The sequence below is a fragment of the Schistocerca gregaria genome, chromosome 5 (assembly GCF_023897955.1).
Source record: "Schistocerca gregaria isolate iqSchGreg1 chromosome 5, iqSchGreg1.2, whole genome shotgun sequence".
Lineage (NCBI taxonomy): Eukaryota > Metazoa > Arthropoda > Insecta > Orthoptera > Acrididae > Schistocerca > Schistocerca gregaria.
The window spans coordinates 649,378,091-649,400,593 of record NC_064924.1 but is presented as its reverse complement, the minus strand read 5'-3'; the positions used below and the strand labels follow the sequence as shown (position 1 = coordinate 649,400,593).

Genomic DNA, 22,503 nt, shown 5'->3' with positions numbered 1-22,503 from the left:
AATTCACTCTTCGTGTACTTCGAGTGTGTTGATCGCCAACACTTACGACCGCAAGCCTTCCTATTCAACCCCACTCCCATTCGTCCCAAGAAACACAGTATACTTTCCAGTTCTCTGAAAGCAGGCTTACGCCCTGGGCTGAATGAATAGCCTGGCAATAGTCTAATTCGTAGTACCAATAACGTGATTAAATTTAAGTGAATTGTTATGAGCACTAGCGGCTAAAATCATGTCGTCCGTGAATTAATGTTGAAACAGTAGTTATCCTCAACAGTGTCACTGATTGCTGTGCGTAAAACGAGACCGCCTATACAACTGATAATTATGATTATATTGCATGTAAGATCAGAGTTACATTCTTTTTGACATTGCCACGCTACTTTTCACAGAAACGTGCATTCATTTATGATAACTGCGTCGGCCCAAACAATATATGGCCGAGCGGTTCTAGGCGCTACAGTCTGGAACCGCGCGACCACAGGTTCGAATCCTGCCTCGGGCATGGATGGGTGTGACGTCCTTAGATTAGTTAGGTTAAAGTAGTTCTAAGTTCTAGGGGACTTATGACCTCAGAAGTTAAGTCCCATAGTGCTCAGAGCCATTTTGAACCAAACAGTATAACCTTTATTTCACACAAAGTCATTACCAATCACAAAACCGTCATTATTTAAGGCTAAGTATGGTTTGCCGCAATGTTTACCGAGAAACAATACATCATTCAGGAAAATATACATTACATTCACGTAAACGTAACCGGAAAGTGTTTTTTTTCAAAATGAATACATGTCGTCATAATTATCTTGAACTGAAATACGATCGATTTCAGCGTTCTCTAAATTCCATCATCAGCTTGCTTCACGTGATCCATCAACTTCTTCCGGTGTACCCAATGACGAAATAGTTCCGTGTTAATGGCTGGACGTCTGTGTGCAACGGGCACAGCATTTCAGCAGGCGATCGCAGTGCCATCATCAGGGGCACTGATGAACTGACTGATCAGAAGTCGGCGCAACGCTTGTATCTCTTGCCGCTCTGTCCGCCATCAACGCCCTCCATCAGTGCTGCCACTCCTCTCACCGATGCGATGCTCCATCTTCGGTTCGCGACCAGGTAAGCGTGGTGGCAGCGCCGCTGCAGTTAGTCTACCTGCTCCCGAACTCGTTTCGTTGTGGGATATCTCCTTCTCCTTCTTATCAGTTTAACTGCAAACTCCGAGGCCTTCATGCACTATCGCGATTGTTCATCGGCCCCCTCATTCACTGTCAGCTTGTGATTTAAGTACATAGTCACAGAAATTAGATGCCTGATTGCAATCCTTGCTTTTGTGTAACATGTTTCGCCAGATTACCATAGGAAGAGTTCCATGACAGCCGACTTGTTGGGCTACTGCAATACGGTATTCCATTGTTGTTCTCGGCAAAGATTTTCGACAGGTTGTACCGTGTGACGTATCGAGCAAACCATTCGCACACTTGAGTTTTTTCCCATAACGTCACCTAGGTAAGCTGTTTTCAACATTAAAAACAGTTTCAGCAGTACTTTTACCCTGTAGAAAACAAAATACCACACATGCACTTCGTTCACTTAAACTTGCCATAAAAATAAAACGAAATAAGGACAAGGCAACCCTAAAAGAAACAATCACTACAAATGAACAGAAAAAGCCACGTCGACAACACAGGCGGACTATACTGACCCTAAGTTAGGCTATACACCCATCATGTGTCTTGTCACACTGACAGGATTTCTCATACACCGCGGATTTCCGTAGTCCGAGGTCATCTTTGCCAGTATCACGGCGTTCCCGTATTTTGACTGATGGGAAGAAAACTATCTTCACTTGGTTTCTCCAGAGAATTAATCCTGTTTTTCCGGATAAAGGTTCACAAAAAACGACGCATTCAGAGCATCATCATAAAGATTCCTGCTGTTTCTGCTGGTTGTATACACACTAGTTGAGATGTGTCACGAGGATCGATAGCTCGCGCCACACTCTTAGGGTCCACAGATTTTACTCCCGAAAGTGTACAAGCCACAGAAAGTTGGCCCCCAGCTTTCAGGAAATTTACATAAATATTCACAAATTTTTTTATACATATGTAGCAGCTCTAGTGTTCTCTGTACAAAATTGGATTTTTTCTGAAATATTTCACGAACAAAATGAAAGAGTACAGGAGAAAAGTTTATAAAATTTTGCCAAATTAGCGACAAAAGAGAATGATTACAATTCTGAACAGCTCAGCGATCGTTCTACCCTAATGACATATTTTTCTGCAGATAATTAATAGTTTATCAGATAACTGCAATAACGAGGGACCCATATTCACTACGTGTGAAACTGACACCCAACTTTCGAGAAACACACTTTTTTCGTAGTTGTTGATAGATTTGATATAGATCTGGAATTATCATTACAAATTGTGAAGAGTTCCCTACAATTTCGAGGAAAAAATTATCATCGATGTTCTGAATAGCTAAATAGCTGTTTTTAGAGAAGGGCAAACTCATTCACCTTTCGGAACTAGTTCACCTGTGATTGCTCCTTTTTGGGAACCGTTAGTTTTTAATCTTGCACTGTTCTTCTTATTATGTAACTGTGCATCCTTCATGTATTTCAAATACATTTCCATAAAATTATCAACTGTGCAAAAGTATTACTTATGCATGGTAAATTCATTGATTACGTGATGTAGGTGAGTTCATTACCTCCATTTTTCGTAGCTGATTATATTCGCAGGAATTATCATATTAGTTGGTTGCTGTGAAGGGCCAGTGACCGCATATCAAGCAGAAAGAGGCCAGAACAAGCTCAACGAAAGTCATGATTACGGAATTTGTTTACGACGTAGAGTGGTTAACCCCGAATGTGATTCACTTTCGAGGGATCATTTTGACGGGTCGATGTCGGCCATCGCGAATTACTCTCTTGTGCCAACCTCTTCGTCTCAGAGTAACACTTGCAATGTACGTATTCATTAATTTGTTGGTTTTTTTCTAGTCTCTGGTTTCCTCTACAGTTTTTACTCTCCGTGGATCTCTGTAGTACTATGGAAGTAATTCCGTGATGTATTACTTGCTGTCCTACCATCTTATACCTTCATCTTGTCAGTGTTTTCCATATATGCTTTTCCTCGCCGATTCTCTGGAGAACCTCCTCGTTCCTTACCTTATCAGTACACCAAATTTTCAACATTCCTCTGTAGCATCACGTCTTAAATGTTTCTGTTCACTTGTTTCCGGTTTCCTCACAATCTATGTCTCACTGTCATACAATTCTGTGCTCCAAACGCACTTTCTCAGAGATTTCTTCCACAATCTGAGGCCCGGGTTTGATACTAGGAGAATTCTCTTCGCCAGGAATGCCCTGTCATTTCTTTATGTCCTCCTTGCTCCGTTCGTCATGCGTTATTTTTCTGCGTAGATAGCGGAATTCTTTAACTTCATCCATTTCGTAATACGTTTCTCACTGTTCTCATATCTGCTACGTCTCATTACTTTCGTTGTCCTTCGATTTACTTGCGGTCATAGTAAGTACAATCTCTTGGTTTTCAGATCGTGTACAGAAAATCATTTATACACTTGTGGGCATTAATAGTATGACATAACTGTAAGTAGACTATCATCGGCCAAACCATCTTCACCAATTAATTTTCCTGTTTGTGACTGTGTAAATTTACAAAGCATCAAGATGTCGTAATGTATGTGAAGTGAAAGTGTATTAGTAAAATTAAAGCCTGTGACATTGGAGCTGAGAAACTGCATACTAAGATTAGAAGATTTGTATCGGCAACGGCGACATCCACATAAATATGCCGGAAGATCGTAGAAATTTGACACATAAAAAGAAAACAAACTTTTTTCAAAACTTTGACATCATAACATACGTCATTGGTTTTAAGATCTCTTTTGTCGAAAAAGATAACCAGTTCTTGATCATTCAGCACCTGAAAAACGTCCAAAGTTACCTGCATGGAATCAGTCATGAGTTATCTTTCCGAAAATCTATAGAATCGTTCACATTTTTTACAGAGAACTCTGTAACTATAGCATATCTATCAAGAACACTTAAAACCACATGTATATATATTTCTCAACAGGCGATCACCAACTTAACCCTACTGGGAGTCCGTCTCTAGGAGGCGCTGCCTTAGGGTGCATTTAAACATGTGCGCCTTGCGCCTTGCAGTAGTGCGACTGTGCTTCCCCTACACTCAAACAGAGAAAAGCATGTAGGGGCATGCCTCTTCTTGAACAACGTGAGTGTGGGTGTTTTCATTCACGCCTGTGTTCACACTGGGTGCCTCTACTCTACAGCCGAAAGGCGACTAGGCGCAAGGCACTTAGGTATAACCGTGCCTTTAGTGTGACGGGTGTCCGAGGAGGCAGTCTCTGTGAGGTAGGACAGGGTAGGACAAGCACACTAAAAGAAGAGTCCGAGGCCAATTCGTCTTCAAGGGTCGGGTGGTTGCTGCTCAATTCCGCGAGCACGCTATTCGTGCGGAACGCGAAATAGCGGAGTGCCGTGGGTCAAGTGGAGCAGTACGGGAACGAAAGACCCGGCCATCAGCGTTTTTCAACCGAAACAAGAGTTTCTCCATTTGGCGAACGGCCACGCAGCCAGTTTAGAGAGAGGTGACCGGTGAAGGTGCTCCGACATGGAACATTAGCTTAGGTAAGTTGCCATCGTTGTGGCTTACCGAGAGATTTTTCTCGTCAGTGCCACGCAGAGCAGAAGAGATCTGTTAGCAACTGACGCTGGAAGATGATATGGCGTGGCTCCTATCGTGCCCTAGGCAGATATGTTATAAGGTGATAATTATTCCAGAAAAATTTCCCTGCAATACCGCTGTGGTGTAACAGTACTTTGCACCAATATATATATCACTGTTTGGCCACTGTGCATGGTGCCTGCGCATATCATAACATAGGCCATACTGATGACATTCATGAACATTCTGTGGTATATAGCGTGTGCTTCTCTCTCTCTCTACATACCAACTGAGGGGCACATGACACAGTGAACTGGGATTCACTGAAGAACATCACTCTGGACCATTCTTGCTGTGCCTAACCCACATGCTCCTTACATCAATGGCCTCTTTCTCGACAGCTGGCCTTTCTTACCAGTGTGTCGGCCTGTGCCTAGCTGGATCTGGCCAGTAGTGTTTCCTTATTAAATTGCGATCAGTGCTGTGTGGAAAAATTCTGACTTGCGTTACGATACTCATGTTTTGAGGCTTCTCAGTAGTCATCCATTACCCTTAGTTAGTCTGTTAATCGTATATTGTAGAAATGGCAATTTCTCTTGGCTTCTGATCTCATTGTAATCACATATTTAAACACTAATCTGATGTTGGGTCGCCTGAATCAGAACGCAGGCTTAGTCTTGGATTAGGAATATCACCATTTTAAGTTTTCTCTTCTGCAACGATTTAGGTTGCGCAAGCATTGTCGCGTAACTGGTGTGTGTGGTGTGGCTACAGAGGTCCCCACTTATCGGCCAGCGAGGCGCACGTTTCGCTTCGTATTTTGCAGGAATTTCCTGATGTCATAACCAGTAAGCTGCGAATGACTAGTAGCATAGAGTACCGTATTCACCTTTCGGCAATAGCCGTACTCAATACCTTCTGAAAGATAAAATCCCTACTGTGCAAGCAGTATCTCTGCCTAATTTGCTCAGTTATTTTTGTCATGCCGCTGTGGCCTAGCGGTTCTAGGGGCTCCAGTCGGGAACCGCGCTGATGCCACAGTCGCAGGTTCGAATCCTGCTTCGGGCTTGGATGTGTGTGATGTCCTCAGGTTAGTTAAGTTGAAGTAGTTCTAAGTCTAGGGGACTGATGACCTCAGATGTTAAGTTATTTATGATGGTTTGCGAGGCGCGGCGTTTTACCAAGTCTGATTTAAATTAGGCATATTGTCAGATCCTTCTTGAGGAAGACTGGGAGGAGGTGATGGCATTTTCGGTTGACTAATATTTGTATGATTTTAATAGAGTGTCATTGAGGTTCTCGACAGGCCCCATGGTTTTGTCCAGGCTTCTGTATTTTGTTTCGCGTGATGTCAGGTTCAAGTATGTGTACAACTGTCGTGATGACTTGGCAATCCATAGTAGATTATCCTCTGAACACCTTGAATGCCTGCAGAAGGACATCTCGCGTTTACGGGAGACCAGATTTACCGTCAAACAATCTAGCTCTGGAGGAAATTCCCTTTTAGGTAACCAAGACCGTGCCACTGGTAATAAGACTGATTACCCATGCACTCGCACAATCCACAGTTTCTGAACGCCCACGACGAAGAGGCACAGAGCTCGCTTTGTCGGCGTGAGCAACTGCTTGGGAATTTATCCTCACGTTTGTACAACATTCTACTTCCTCAATACAGTTGCACGTGAAGAGCGAGATATTTACATGGTGCGAGAGCCAAAAGTTGGTTTCGACGCCTTGAAATTGGCATTGAGTAATGTCTCTGTCTTGGCAGTTCCAGTCATTGAGTGGCTATTTATTGATCAAACGGAGGCTTCGAACTCCTTTGTTGCTGCCGTTCTGCAGCAGGTGTAGGACAGTGACCTTCACCAGGAGGGTAACGCATCGAGGTCACTGTCCAAACTGAGGCAAGGTATTTGCTTTATGAGTTGGAGGCTCAGGCAGTGCTTTTCACGCTAAATGGTTCAAACTGCTCTAAGCACTATGGGAATTAAATCCTGAGTTCATCGGTCCCCTAGACTTAAAACTACTTAAACCTAACTAACCTATGGACAGCATACACATCCATGCCCGAGACAAGATTCGAACTTGCGAACGATGCAGCAGCGCGGTTCCGGACTGAAGCGGCTAGAGCCGCTCGGTCACAGCGGCCGGCTTTTCGCGCTCTAGAAATGTAGATTCTGCTTGAAATACGAGGAGATTGTGTTCGAAATGGACAACCGGGCTCTTAATAGGGAGTTGGCGCGTCCAGAAAACACTAGGCGGTACGAATCTTGGTATTCTAATTTTTGGTCAGGCACCTTAGTGGTCTCAGAAATGTACTCCCCAACACCATTAGTTGGATGTCTGAAGAATATCGGAATGACTCCATTCTGAAATTTCAGACCACCTCCTTGGTGTATCCTCAGTGTTAACAGAAATACTGCCCATATTCACGGATCTGCTAGAGCGACAAGACTGTGACTTTGGACCAATAAAGTACAGGGTAACAGCAGAAGAGGGGCTACGAGCTGGAGAAGGAATAGCTCTGCTCATATGCGGCGGGACACCTGTAAGCCTATCAAACTGTCTATAAGATCAAAGAAAGTATTACGTAACCATGCTCACCCAGGGATATCCGGTGGTTGGTAGGCAAGTGCCACCCTTACGATATCGCCAAACACAATCCTAACAGTCACTGGAGGCTTTTCCAGTCCACCTGTCCCAGACGTGGCATGGATCGCCTGTTCATTGATGATGCTGGGCCGTTGCCTTGCACCCAAGGGGCGATATTTTTGCAGCTGCGGAAGCCACTCAGTGTTTTATTTGGTTAATGGCCAGTTAAGGGGTAAATGCATAAGTCAACAATAGGCATCTGAAAAGAAGTTTTTCTGTCTTGGGACCCCCAAGTGTACCAGTTAGTAATATTGCTCCAGCATCGGTGTCAACGGAGCTCAGAAAATTTTCTTTCCAACGAGACGTAACTCACACAACAGTCACATTCAGCGGTCCTTCACTGGGAGGGTATCCCTAAATAAAGAGCCCAATTGATTAGTTTTTCATGTCAACACCTAGACAAAATGGAGTTGCTCTTGGCTGAATTTAGCGTTAACCACTGTTAATCATAAAGCTCTTGAAGCACTCTGGCTACCGTCACATTTTGTTATTCCTTAAATTGACGCAAGATACGGCCATTTATAGCACATACCTTAACAGTTACAAACTTACTTATCTGCATAGAGTAATTCCTGTTGACCTATAATAGTGATATTTGGAAAGAAGCAACACTATACAGTAGAAATAAAGGAAAGAAACCAAAAATTTTTAATTTCCAATTACATCACACGAAAAAAAGTTTTTGTGTCATGTGTTATCCATCTGCCTCTCTATCCACCTATTGCAACTCACCTTTTCAGGGACGGTTAGATGTATGAAGTATAAATTCCTCAAATACCAAGGTTTATCGTCCCTTGGTGGTGTAAAATAGTTAAGCTTCTAAGTCAATGCAATCAAAACAAACGGCCATTTATGTAATTTTTGCAGTCGAACTCACTTATCAGCGTGGAATTGTGGTATTTGGACAAGCAAGGATTCCCAACATAAATAAAGTAAATGAAATTAAAAAATGTTAATTTGTAGTTACGTCACACGAACAAAAAGTCTGTTTTTGTCATTTGTCATCCCACTTCAGTCTTAAAACAATCTCTTTGGTCTGAAAATTTCTGGGACTGATTTCCTGCCAGTATCATGTCAATAACAGGCAATAATCGTGGAGAATTACGATTCCTGGGGTGGCTGAACTGTCCAGATCTATAAATAAGCATGTGCAGAACACTCAAGCACCAGATTTACTCGCGTCCTCCTACTTTTAATGTTGAAGTAGCTATCGGTTAATAGTTCACATGAATGCTTCAAGTGGAGGTGTAGTGTGTGGAGGAGATGGTGCTCACACTAAATCCATAGTGTAGACAAGCGGGTAGTCTATGAAATGAATCAATACAACAAGATAGTCTCATATAATCAGTAATACTTCAGTTCAGGCTATATACAGAGGTGGTGATGCTTGGCGAGGAAATCAGTTTATACTTAGGATGAATGCATGTCATTCCTCGAAAGACTCGTCTAACGTTTTGGTACACTGTCCATTCTGGGCCCATGTTTTGACACAGGCATCAGATAGGCTTCCAGAATAACGAGCTTATGGAATGTGTGCAGTCAAATTCTGCTGTGTGTATGCACATACACTTATATCCTGGACTGGTCGTTCTATAGCATTATGCTGTGGCTAGGGCCATCTAGTCATTGACATTAGTTTACACATTGCAGTTTCACATAGACAAGACCTGAGAGGCATAGACTTTCAGTTCAGACTTTCTGTCATCTAATCAACGCATTACAACTGCCACATACATTACAAGATCTTACCAACTGCTAACACACATTCACAGGGATCGAATATTCAATGTAAACATGCAAGATGTGTAGGAGGTAAACATTCGTCATTGAAGTGTTCTTCCTATTCTCTCCATTCCTTTGCAGAAGAGAAATATATCCATATTCATTTACAGATTTGACGACATCATACACTTTCGCTGAAATCGTGCCGGGACCAGCACAGCCCAAATGCAACACGCAGGAGGAAGATTAGCATCGTTTGACGAGGGGCCAATCGCTACGTAGTGGCAAGGGGATGTAATAAGTGAGACTGGGTACTTTTATACACGTAACAGTGATGAAACAAAGTACTTTCATTGTGATGGAGCTTTGAAACATTGGCATGGCATGGATGACTCGAGACAGCACAGGCTCTGTTGTTCTCCAAATGCGCATTCCTGATCCTCATAAAAGGGACTGATTTTGTGGATAATATCTGTCTAACAAAAAATACAGCAAAGGATGTGTCTAATATTAAACTTACTGAAGGTATCACGAAAAAATCTGAGCCAACAGAACAGCATATGGTTCAGAGGTCGCATCTGTGGAAAATTTGATTCCAGGATAATATGAATTTAATATGCCATTCTTGTGGACACGTAAATGCTTGTGGTAATGTACCCTCTACATTTCCTCATTTGTTGTGTGTAGGAAACCTGTAGCAACAGCACTGAGGGTAAATAAGTCAGTATCAGTAGATGATTTGCTCTCTTCTATTGTTAACCATAGAAATTAAAGTGCAGTAATTGCCCTTTGTAACCAAATCCATGCATGTAGCTACAATCAATTCAAAACCTCCAATGAATTTTATGATAAATTATTGGAACACATCTACTCTATAAAAAATTTATTAATGACAGAGAATATAGATCACCATTTGAACGTGATATATATACCGGGTGGTCCATTGATCGTGACCGAGCCAATTATCTCACGAAATAAGCGTCAAACGAAAAAACTGCAAGGAACGAAACCTGTGTAGTATGAAGGGGGAACCCAGATGGCGCTATGATTAGTCCAATAGATGGCGCTGCTGTAGGTCAAACAGATATCAACTGCTTTTTTTAAAATAAGAACCCCCATTTTTTATTACATATTCGTGTTGTACGTAAAGAAATATATTGGAAACTGATTTATCAATATCATTATCAAATAATCTATGTATGTTCAACAGTGTGTCTTGTACATTTCCATTTATGTACTTTCAAATATTTAATTATGTATTCTCTCCCTATTCATAGTGTTGGACGTGTGTGTGTGACATTTCTTTTCAGATGGTGATGTTGTAAGGCCTTTGGAATCCATGTGTATCTTTCTGTGTGCATTTCTTATGGTTAGAGGTACTCTGCTACAGAAAGGTAGAGCCATGTAATTTTCTGATATTAAGAGGCGGACTTACATCAGCGAAACTACATGCTGCCATTGTGTAATGAAGTGATAAGTAGAAATTGATTAGTTTTTCTAAACTGCTATATATACAACCATCCAATTCAACGCTCATGCGAATCTTAATGATGCATTATACATTCGTTTATCTTGATTTAGAGCACTGCGCCCGTAGTATCGGATACATTGTGGATGTAATTCTCACATAAACGAAATCACTGCATATCATTGATTGACAAATAGGTTTATTTTATTTAAATCCAGAATTTTGCAGAACTTGCATCCAACCCATATTAGGGCCTTTGTGCGTGGTCCCAAAATCCTTTCACAGTCAACATTGGGGCCGGTTTGGTAGGCTATAATCTGCTCAGTCCGTACATGTTCCCGCGGCGACTGAACTCAAAGAGATACTTAATCATTTTACGAGAACATTTGCTAGAGTTGTTGGAACTCAAAGTGGAACAGCGAATATGGTACCAACACAATTGTGGACACTTCGCACGTGCCGTGCGAATTCATTCGGTTGACTCCTTTGGTGAGAACTGGATATGGCATGGCGAACCGGTAGTATAGCCTGCACATTCCCCCCACTTCACGTTGTAATCTTACCCTCCCACATATCACTTTTAAAATTCTTTGTCAGTACATAAGTTTAGAAGGCTTCGAGAGGCGTAAGATAGAAAAAAGGTAAAATATTTTACATATCTTCATCACCTCGTTGTTGTTGTTGGCTCCAGTTATTGCGACTATGGGTCCATTCTTGAGGCTGAAATTTTGATTTAACGTTGTTGGTTCCTAAAGACTGAATAACTGATGAAGATTTGTCTGTATATTTGTTGAATGTTATTCTTTGTCACATTAATAAGTATGACACGGTATTGATAATTTACAAATAATGTTCCAAATTACATTGCTAGTGTCGATCATATAGATATCTGTCTCCATCAGAAACATGCCCAGTACTCCTAACATTTTGCAGTACTAACCATATTCCAAAAGAGTTTACAAAGGAAAAGTGTTTACAAACTTTCTTGACAAAAGAAGAATCTTCGCTAAAATGTACCATGATTTTGTAAATGAATCCAGAAACGAATTTAATAATCAGTATTAGATTGTTCAATTAATAATATGTATTTCAAGTATGCCAGATATTTCGTAATTTCAAATATTTATAAGAGAAGAGTAGTTTTAGCTGTACATATCGATTTTAACTAATAAAATTTTTTGATACATGAATGCCTGAAATATTGTACATCGTACACAAAATCAAATGAAATCCTTTTAGTTAAACAGCTGAGTTAATGTTCACCTATACAAGAATCGACAGTACAAATGGTATCGGTTATTTCTATAATAAAATTAATGTAAGAGGAGGATGTCTCATTACCGAGTCTCCTGATTTTTTCTTCTAGGGCCACCTGAAATCTGTTGTCGATGAAACACCAACTGAGATTGATGGAGAGCTGATTGTTCGCATTTTGGCAGCCTCAGACAAAATTTCAGCTTTACTAGAAGTGTTTGAAAGAGTGTGACAGTCACTCCAATATCGTTAAACGACGTGCATTCAAGCATTTCGAGCACTTTTTGTAACAGTTTTCAAATAAGGGATATAAAACTTCATCAGTCTTCTTGTTTACCTTGAAGCCACAAACATATTGAAAATGCTGCCCTGCATACATTTTACCGTGACGACTCGGATGGCACGTTGTGTGCCTACCATCTTGGCGGCGCGCGACTCTGTTCGACGACGCCAAGAGCAGTTCGCTAAGGGTGGCTGACATGGGCTTGTTATGAACCTCTCTACTATCCATCTCATCTTTCCACATTCATTCTCATACACTCTGTCTATGACTGCAGAGGTCAAGGTTCATTATTTCGAACTCACTGACAATGAAACTAACTGGTTAAAGAGACACAGTTTTTTTAAAATTGAACTTGAACTACCACTCACAGCTGTTAAGAAGGGAAGACAATTGTTCAAAGTTAATATCCATAAAAGTCCATCCAGCTTCAGAGCATTTTCAAATTATCCATCATTAACAGTATGTTTAAAAATACCAATGTATAACATATAGTCAGTGCCCTATTCTGCGGTTACAACACGTGCTGTAGGCTTGATGTTAGTCCCAAGGTACGGTTCCAACCAAGAAGGAATTGAGTAAACTTTGGTTAAAAGGCGAAATTCAAATTCCTGTATGAATAGATAAAGTCGGTTACTATGTACAACGTGTCTATAGTAAATGGAGCAACCAGTAACAGATACCGCACGATTATACGTTTTCCTCGTTGGAGTTTTAACCACATAACAATACAACATATAATGAATAATGCAACACATTCTGTGCCGATATTGTTCTACCCGAAACAGTGTGTAATTCTGTTTACAAATATACTGAAGTACAAAAGAGGTGGACAACTATCCCAATACGTACATTGAACTACATTTACTTCATCATAGATTCTATTATTACAGCCGTGTCGCCTTGCACTTTGCTTGATGATTCTCCAGTACTCCACTTGATTGCGAACGAATGAAGCGAACTGCAGCCCACCTGAATAGTTCAGTGTGAACCAGAAAGTACGCCGAGTAGAGTGCTCGACTTAGAGCACAAGCATGACCGAAATTAGCTTTCTATTTTTAAAGTGAGGAAGAGTGACCACAAGTTAAACATGTAGAGGATGTGCTCCCACCAACTTTGGAAGAATCAGCAGTGATCAACGTCACGAGGACGCAGAAGACAATGAAAACCGCTACAATAAAGAATCATGATGTGTATCGACAGGATATGCAGACTGTAATTGAAAAAATGTCTTCATGGTCTCTCCATTGGCAATAAAGTTCGGGATTAATTATCCATTCGGATACTGGGAGAGGAATGCCAATTGGGAGGTGACCATGAGAAAAAGATTGAGTAATAAACTAAATGGTAACATTCTACGAGTCGTGGCGAGCAATGTCAAAATTGTAAACATGTTAGGAATGCTAAAAATCTGGAAAGGTAAATGCAGGAGATCAATGTAGATAGAGTGGAGGTCAATGAAGTGATATGGAAAGAAGACAGAAATACTGGTCAGATGAATTTAGAGTTGTATGAGTAGCAGCAGAAAATGGTAAAATGGGAGTAGGGATCGTTATGAATAGGATGGTAGGACAGAGAGTATGTTACTGTGAACAGTTTATCGTCAGAATCACCAGGAAACTAATACCGATAACGGTACATCAGATATAAATGCCAACGTCGCAAGCCGAAGGTGAAGACATGGGGTAAATATAGGAAGGTACTGAACGGGTAATTCAGTACATAAAGGGAGATGAAAATCTAATACCATGAGGGAATAGAATTCGTTTGTAAGGAAAGGAGAAGCAGAAAGGAATTCGGGAGAATAAAGGCTTTGTACTAGGACTGAAAGAGGAGAAAGACTAATTGAATTCTACAGTAAATTTCAACTAGTAATAATGAATGATCTGTTCAAAAATCACAAGCGGAGTAGGTACATTTGGAAAATGCGGGGAGATACGATAAGATTTGACGTAGATTACATCATTGTCAGGCAGAGATTCTGGAATGAGATACTGGTTTATAAGGCATACCCAGGAGCAGATACAGGTTCACATAACAGTTTAGTAGTGTTTACGAGTAGGCTAAAGGCTGCGACTGTTCAGGAAGAATATATGCTCAAAGAAGCGGAATACGGAAGTAATAAAGTGTGAAGAGATATGCTTGAAGTTCTCTAAGACTACAGGTACTGCGGCAAGGAATAGCGTACTAAGCAGTTCAGTTGAAGCGAAATTGACATCTCTAGAAAGGGCAGTCACAGAAGATTGGAAGAAACCAGAGAGAATTTCCTCCAATCCAAAGCGACACACGTCATTGTTACCGACATTAGCTACCACCTGCAGTTGGTTGCATCCTGTACTCTTCATGGCATCCGGAAGTAACCTTGCCACGTCCCGAGGGTACTCGCTTCTACGGTACACATACGAAAGTAGGAACGAGACAGAGAAGATTAGCATGGCCACTGCGCAAGGATGACACGCAAAGTCTTGTAGCGTTCCACATTTTTATTTCCGTTCCAAAATATTGGAAAAGAGCACAGGTCATCCCCGTTTTCAAGAAGGGACGTCGAACAGATGTGCAAAACTATAGACCTATATCTCTAACGTCGATCAGTTGTAGAATTTTGGATCACGTATTATGTTCGAGTATAATGTTTCTTCTGGAGACTAGAAATCTACTCTGTAGGAATCAGCATGGGTTTCGAAAAAGACGGTCGTGTGAAACCCAGCTCGCGCTATTCGTCCACGAGGCTCAGAGGGCCTTAGACACGGGTTCACAGGTAGATGCCGTGTTTCTTGACTTCCGCAAGGCGTTGGATACAGTTCCCCACAGTCGTTTAATGAACAACGTAAGAGCATATGGACTATCAGATCAATTGTGGGATTGGATTGAAGAGTTAATAGATAACAGAGCGCAGCATGTCATTCTCAATGGAGAGGAGCCTTCCGAAGTAAGAGTGATTTCAGGTGTGCCGCAGGGGAGTGTCATAGGACCATTGCTTTTCACAGTATACATAAATGACCTTGTGGATGACATCGAAAGTCCACTGAGGCTTTTTGCATATGATGCTGTGGCGTATCGAGAGGTTGTAACAATGGAAAATTGTACTGAAATGTAGGAAGATCTGCAGCGAATTGACGCCTGGTGCTGGGAGTGGCAATTGAATCTCAATGTAGACAAGTGTAATGTGCGGCGAATACATAGAAAGATAGATCCCTTATCATTTAGCTACAAAATAGGAGGTCAGCAACTGGAAGCAGTTAATTCCATAAATTATCTGGGAGTACGCATTAGGAGTGATTTAAAATGGAATGATCATATAAAGTTGATCGTCGGTAAAGCAGATGCCAGATTGAGATTCATTGGAAGAATCCTAAGGAAATGCAATCCGAAAACAAAGGAAGTAGGTTACAGTATGCTTGTTCGCCTACTGCTTGAATACTGCTCAGCAGTGTGGGATGTGTACCAGATAGGGTTGACAGAAGAGACAGAGAAGATCCAACGGAGAGCAGTGCGCTTCGTTACAGGATCATTTAGTAATCGCGAAAGCGTTACGGAGATGATAGATAAACTCCAGTGGAAGACTCTGCAGGAGAGACGCTCAGTAGCGGTACGGGCTTTTGTTAAAGTTTCGAGAACATACCTTGACCGAAGAGTCAAGCAGTATATGGCTCCCTCCTACGTATATCTCGCGAAGAAAAATGGTTCATATGGCTCTGAGCACTATGGGACTCAACATCTTAGGTTATAAGTCCCCTAGAACTTAGAACTACTTAAACCTAACTAACCTAAGGACATCACACACACCCATGCCCGAGGCAGGATTCGAACCTGCGACCGTAGCAGCCCGGCGGTTACGGACTGCAGCGCCAGAACCGCACGGCCACATCGGCCGGCTCTCGCGAAGAGACCATGAGGATAAAATCAGAGAGATTAGAGCCACACAGAGGCATACCGACAGTCTTTCTTTCCACGAACAATAAGAGACAGGAATAGAAGGGAGTACCGATAGAGGTACTCAAGGTACCCTCCACCACACACCATCAGGTGGTTCGCGGAGTATGGATGCCAATCCTTGGCAGCCATGTTCCTAAGGGCCCTCATTACGCGCCTTACTCTGGAGCGCCCAACTACCAGCAAATCCACCCTCCCTGAATGCCCAGACCTTGCGGGCAGAGAAGCTTCCTCTAGAACAGGGTGGACGACGGTATCCGACTTAGAGACTTCGTCAGCCACAGATAACGCCGGAAACCTGTTCGTCAAACGAACTGGGAAGGCCCTACGATCTGCCTCTCGGAAAGTCTATTTGTGCTTGCCACACTTTGGATTGATCTCCCACTCGACCACGAGTGAGGGGTTAACCTCAGTACTGGCAGTACCCTGTGCGGCCACAGCAGTGGACCGATAGGGTGAGTCGTGGGACGTGCTCGACGTCCCTCGCATCCCCACGTCTGATCCCGCAAAATGATGCCCCATGGCAGCAGCCGCAAGCTGTGCGACGAAAGCCAACACAGCCTGAGGCTGTGAGCCAAGGGTCAACAGCTCGCATCTGTACACAACAATCACAGTCCCTATCCAATACTGAAGACGCTCCTGTTTTAAGTTCGTAAAAATATCTAATAAACGAAAGGTGTTCTCGTTTTTCAGCGGCGGGAACTTATGGTGCTGTCTCACTGACGGTATAACCGAGACTGAGCGTACTAACAAAAACAAACAAAGGCCTGTACGATACGAGATTCGATACAAGGGCGATAGCAACGGTGGTACTCAACGCTACACTGTTATTGAAATAAAAGTTTGTACCTAATAAGCACTCAAACACGCAAGAAATTACAAAAATAAACTAGTAAATAAACAGATATCTGTAAATATAAATCGCTCCTGTTGGAAGCTCGTAAAAATACATAACAAACCAACTATATACTCGTCTTATTAGCCGCAGGAACTCGAATTGCTCTTCAGTGACGGTTTATCCGACACTGTAGTACTATGTAATTTACTAACATAGTACATTGGCCACAGCTACTCTACATTTTCTCTGCTGCCACTAAATGGCAAGTTTATCTTCCTATCTTGGTTTCTGAGAACTCATCTCATTACTCTCTTGTCCTTGTGCGCTACCTTTGCACCTGGGTAATTAGTAGTGGACCGTTTTCATTTTTACTTAATATTGAGTAATTATTAATATTTAAAATGTTGTTTATTTCTTGTATACCAATTTGTTTGTTGTATTTCTATGTTAGATTTCTGAAGTTGGAACTAATTCCGAAACACGTCACTCTGTGATCAATAACCTGTTGTATGACTTTGCATGCGACATACCCAGCTTAAGGACATTATGAGTGGTGCTATTCCCACACACACCGTGAGACAAACTGAGGTAGCACTATTCTACAGTAGTAGCACAACAACATGAGTGATATCGAAGGTCTGAGTGCTTGATAAAAGAGGTTAAGAATAGTGTCATCAGGAAGCAGGACAACCTAGTTACAAGTCAGGTTGGAACCTAATTTTCTCGTTCCACGGTATATGGTTATATTAACCTGTTGTTAGGCAAGATAAATCACCCGTAGGTGATAAAATTAAATTGCAGATGACATGTAATAATTCTTAAGTCAAATAACTTAATAAAGAGTTACCTGATAATGTGTGATACGGAAATACTGAAACGTTCCCTTAGAAAAATTATACAAGACTATGCTTAAACTGACACACAATATTTTTTGCGCAACGCAATCTGACTTCCAAAAATCCCTACGAAAGAATGGCCCTAACATTAACCTATACGTTTCACAAATCACTTACCTCACAAAAATCTTTGTTACCCAAGATACTGCAATACAGCGAGCGCCACTACTGCCAGCTAAATAAAAGATTCAAACTATGGAAGGCACTAACTACTGATAGGCATAGTTAGCAAATGAAAGATTTTAATACAGAACAAACAATGTATTTACCTTAATAGTCATACTATGTATAGCAGTTCATGACATCCAGTCTTACAAATTTCAAAACTCCTCCATCTCTCTCCCCACGTCCACCACTGTTGGCGCCTCACCTCCAACTGCGCAACCCTACGCCCTGTTAGCATCCAGCTGCCGCTGCCCAACACTAGAATGGCAGACAACAATGCAAACTAGCCACAGACTGCGCACAGCACAGCCAGTGATTTTTCATACAGAGCGCTATGTGGCGTTACCAATAAGAAAACCTAAACAGCCTACTTACAATACTTCTTACGAAATGGTGACTCATGTGAGTGAGATATGCAAGCAGCTCGTTTCTGAATTTGATACTAACTACCGCACCAGAACTAGTTTACGAGTCACTCCAGGAACCTACATTGTTTTACACCTTAGCATCGATAACGCAATGCAATGTAGGTATGCTAATAAACATTCTTTTGTTTCGTGCACGTTACGTATCCATTAATATCGCCAGCACCGACCCTAACGTCTAGCTGCCCATGATCCAGAACATAATGTTTCTGTAATGTCAAATGATCAGCCTACGGTGGCCCGAAAGCATTACAAATCGTACAAAAATTCGTAACGAATTCTTAAAGTATGTGATTGCGCCTCATATCTACATAAATCGCTATCCACGATGATTATAATGAAATCTGCTACGTAATAAATAGTAGATGCAAATGCTTCATTATTGGAACAAACTTCTGTTGTTTTGTTTGCAAGATCTGTTGGAAAAAATGAAGAGAGCCAGATAACGCCTGAGGTTTATTCTGCTGCTCGCAGAGCCCGCAGGAGTGCAGTCAATGCGGGCGTCCAGAGCTGTGTGCGTGCGCGATGTCGTATCGACGGAACATTTTGCGCTTGATTACCATCATTAGTCCATGGGCGGCTACTACACACCAAAGTCAGCGTGTCGATTACAGCTGCTTAGAAATGCTGATTCACAGTCAGTCTATAGATTCATGTACAGCACTGTGGAAAACCAGTCACCTTAAACAATATCTTCTGTGATGAAGACATGGTCGTTAACTCCAGTGGTGCCTGAATTACCGATACTACACTGCCTGACAAATATCAGTGAAGCACTCAAAATTGAGTAGAAAACGAAACGGAACTTCACGCCTTGAGAGGGTGTGTGATGCAGTTTCAGTGATTGCAAAATCGAGTCACGTTTACAGAGAAACTGAGAATATGAGCCCACTTTTGTGACATTCCCCTTCTTAGATGCCGGATATAAGGACTGGTTGTATTGGTAAGTGTGTAATACATCTGAAGGAAACTGTCTCAGAGCTGTTGTAACTGGTTCTTGGTACTCTGAATACTGACAAGTAGATGGAGTTCACGTGAGTGCGCTGTTAAACGCGTGTTGTATCGGGTCAGATACGGGGATCTTGCTGACCAAGGGATTATCTCGGCAGCACCGAGAAAGTTTGCAGAGACACGGGACGTGGGTGGACGAGCTCGGTACTGTTCGAAACGGGCACTCCGTGGCCTGAAGGTACTCCCGACGTCCCCTCGCGCCATGACGAGGGAGTAACATCGCTGTGATCCTCAAAACAATGGAAGAATGAGTTCTCTTCCAAGGTCGCCATAATCGAGGTATATTTTTAGTCATGTTGAATGTTATTCCACCGATAATCGGACGTTTCTTCAAAGCTCAGTCGATGGGTATCTTCTTCTGCCTGTTGATGATCCAGCTACGTTGAGGGTCGCGTCGGCAACCTCCACGCCTATTAGAAAAATATTGCCTTGGTTTTCGGTTCAGTCCAACCCTCATTTGAAGGTCTCGTAGGCAGTTACTAAAGTTCAATGAATCTTTAGGTCCACAGTGGAATAAATATTGCATAGGGTGTCCCACGGATCCACGCCACAGCGTTGCCTTTGCTGCGCGAGAAAAATACCAGTTCGCCCGAAAAACGTAGAAGCCTAGGTGCGATATGTTCCGGGTCACCCTAGAAGCACAACAAAATTTGCCGCACCGAGCGCCATACGTCTTCTGCCGCGCAACATCTGAGACGGTGCTCGTTCCTGTCTTGAACCCCGAAGTACTAGCATACACGTGAGTGAGACATTTTTATCTTGTGGAGTAACGACCGGGTGATCTGTTTACCGTTGACGGTGATGTACCATGTTGACTGGATTTTTGTATCCATTGTATCCACGTGTATCGTCCGCCACACGATCTTCCAGCTAATGTATGGGTTCTTGGCCTCCACGAAGTTTGATACACGCCTCTGTTGGAGGACGCGATACATCTATCGGGTCGTTGCTTGCTTCGTCGGTGGTACTGCGATATTGACGTAACTGTGTTCGGGGTAAAAGTGACCGAAGGTGGGGATACGTCGCCAGTGGGGGCGTAAGGAAGGGTGGAGCTAAGGACACCAGCAACAAACCCGTCAGACTTACCAAGCGGTGGCGTCACAGCGTGATGTGCGAGCTCCATCGTTGACGTGGACTAGGCCAACACCAGTGTCTGGGGGAAGGGTCAGCCGTTCATAAATGACTTCGAAGAGAATGTCTGTACTGACGCAGGCTCCGAATGCCGCTAATACATGTCGAGCCATCAGTAACGGTATTGGAAGTACACGCGCCATATGTGGAAGGCGTGACGCTAGGTAAACATTGAGGAAGCGTGTCCCTTGGAGAATGTCGAGATTCCGATGACGAAGGTTGGAAATCTGGACTCGAATTTGTTGTAATAAGCGGCGATAACTGAGGGCCGCAGTATTCCGTATGTTGTCGTGAAACACTGCTCTCAGACATTTGGTAGTACCACAAAGCTGTATTGGGTTGACACATGTCGAGATAAACCCATCACCTATGTTCATGGCGACCGATTTGGTGACGCTAAGACAGCTGCCCGAAGCCACACAGTTTGTGGTAATTTATTCTACTGCTCTGTTTATATAGTTGCGGCTGCGGAGTATAAGGGTCATGCTGTGTACTTAAGCTGTAGAGCGAAATGTGACTTCACGTAAGGGGATCCCGATGCGGCGCTGACGAAGGCCACAGAGGAGCGGATCCAGTGCCAGAACGTAGAGAAAGAGCTACAGCGGCAGCCTTGACGTACCAATCCGGAAAGTGGGACTGCGTGAGACGCCCGTTGACGAGCACATTCGAGGTCGCCCCTTTCAGAGGGCGCATCACAACATCGATGAGCTGCTGTAGGTGCTGCATGTGTTGGAGAACGGTCATCAGGTACGAGTGATCTACTCGATCCAAAGCTTGACAGAAATCTGTTGGTGCCTGCGCTCTCGGAATGCTCTCTAGGGCACGGTATAGACACAATGCTTTGTGGGTGTTATTGATATCAATAAGGAAGCCAGATCTGGTGAGATGATGTGAGGTAGGGTTTGTCGAATATGGTTTTCTAATACGCTCCTGGAAATGGAAAAAAGAACACATTGACACCGGTGTGTCAGACCCACCATACTTGCTCCGGACACTGCGAGAGGGCTGTACAAGCAATGATCACACGCACGGCACAGCGGACACACCAGGAACCGCGGTGTTGGCCGTCGAATGGCGCTAGCTGCGCAGCATTTGAGCAGCGCCGCCGTCAGTGTCAGCCAATTTGCCGTGGCATACGGAGCTCCATCGCAGTCTTTAACACTGGTAGCATGCCGCGACAGCGTGGACGTGAACCGTATGTGCAGTTGACGGACTTTGAGCGAGGGCGTATAGTGGGCATGCGGGAGGCCGGGTGGACGTACCGCCGAATTGCTCAACACGTGGGGCGTGAGGTCTCCACAGTTCATCGATGTTGTCGCCAGTGGTCGGCGGAAGGTGCACGTGCCCGTCGACCTGGGACCGGACCGCAGCGACGCACGGATGCACGCCAAGACCGTAGGATCCTACGCAGTGCCGTAGGGGAACGCACCGCCATTCCCAGCAAATTAGGGACACTATTGCTCCTGGGGTATAGGCGAGGACCATTCGCAACCGTCTCCATGAAGCTGGGCTACGGTCCCGCACACCGTTAGGCCGTCTTCCGCTCACGCCCCAACATCGTGCAGCCCGCCTCCAGTGGTGTCGCGACAGGGGTGAATGGAGGGACGAATGGAGACGTGTCGTCTTCAGCGATGGGAGTCGCTTCTGCCTTGGTGCCAATGATGGTGGTATGCGTGTTTGGCGCCCTGCAGGTGAGCGCCACAATCAGGACTGCATACGACCGAGGCACACAGGGCCAACACCCGACATCATGGTGTGGGGAGCGATCTCCTACACTGGCCGTACACCTCTGGTGATCGTCGAGGGGCCACTGAATAGTGCACGGTACATCCAAACCGTCATCGAACCCATCGTTCTACCATTCCTAGACCGGCAAGGGAACTTGTTGTTGCAACAGGACAATGCACGTCCGCATGTATCCCGTGCCACCCAACGTGCTCCAGAAGGTGTACGTCAACTACCCTGGCCAGCAAGATCTCCGGATCTGTCCCCCATTGAGCATGTTTGGGACTGGATGAA

At 43.4% G+C, this 22,503-nt stretch overlaps 1 protein-coding gene and 1 non-coding gene across 2 annotated transcripts in view; one reads left to right on the top strand and one right to left on the bottom strand.

Annotated features, from left to right (window-relative positions):
* The window catches only part of LOC126272875 (probable G-protein coupled receptor CG31760), a 644,703-nt gene that overhangs the window by 527,411 nt on the left and 94,789 nt on the right, over window positions 1-22,503 (bottom strand). The window lies entirely within an intron of this gene.
* Window positions 14,464-14,570, top strand: LOC126274941 (U6 spliceosomal RNA). Its single transcript, XR_007550485.1, has one exon. It is a non-coding gene; the product is annotated as a U6 spliceosomal RNA (small nuclear RNA).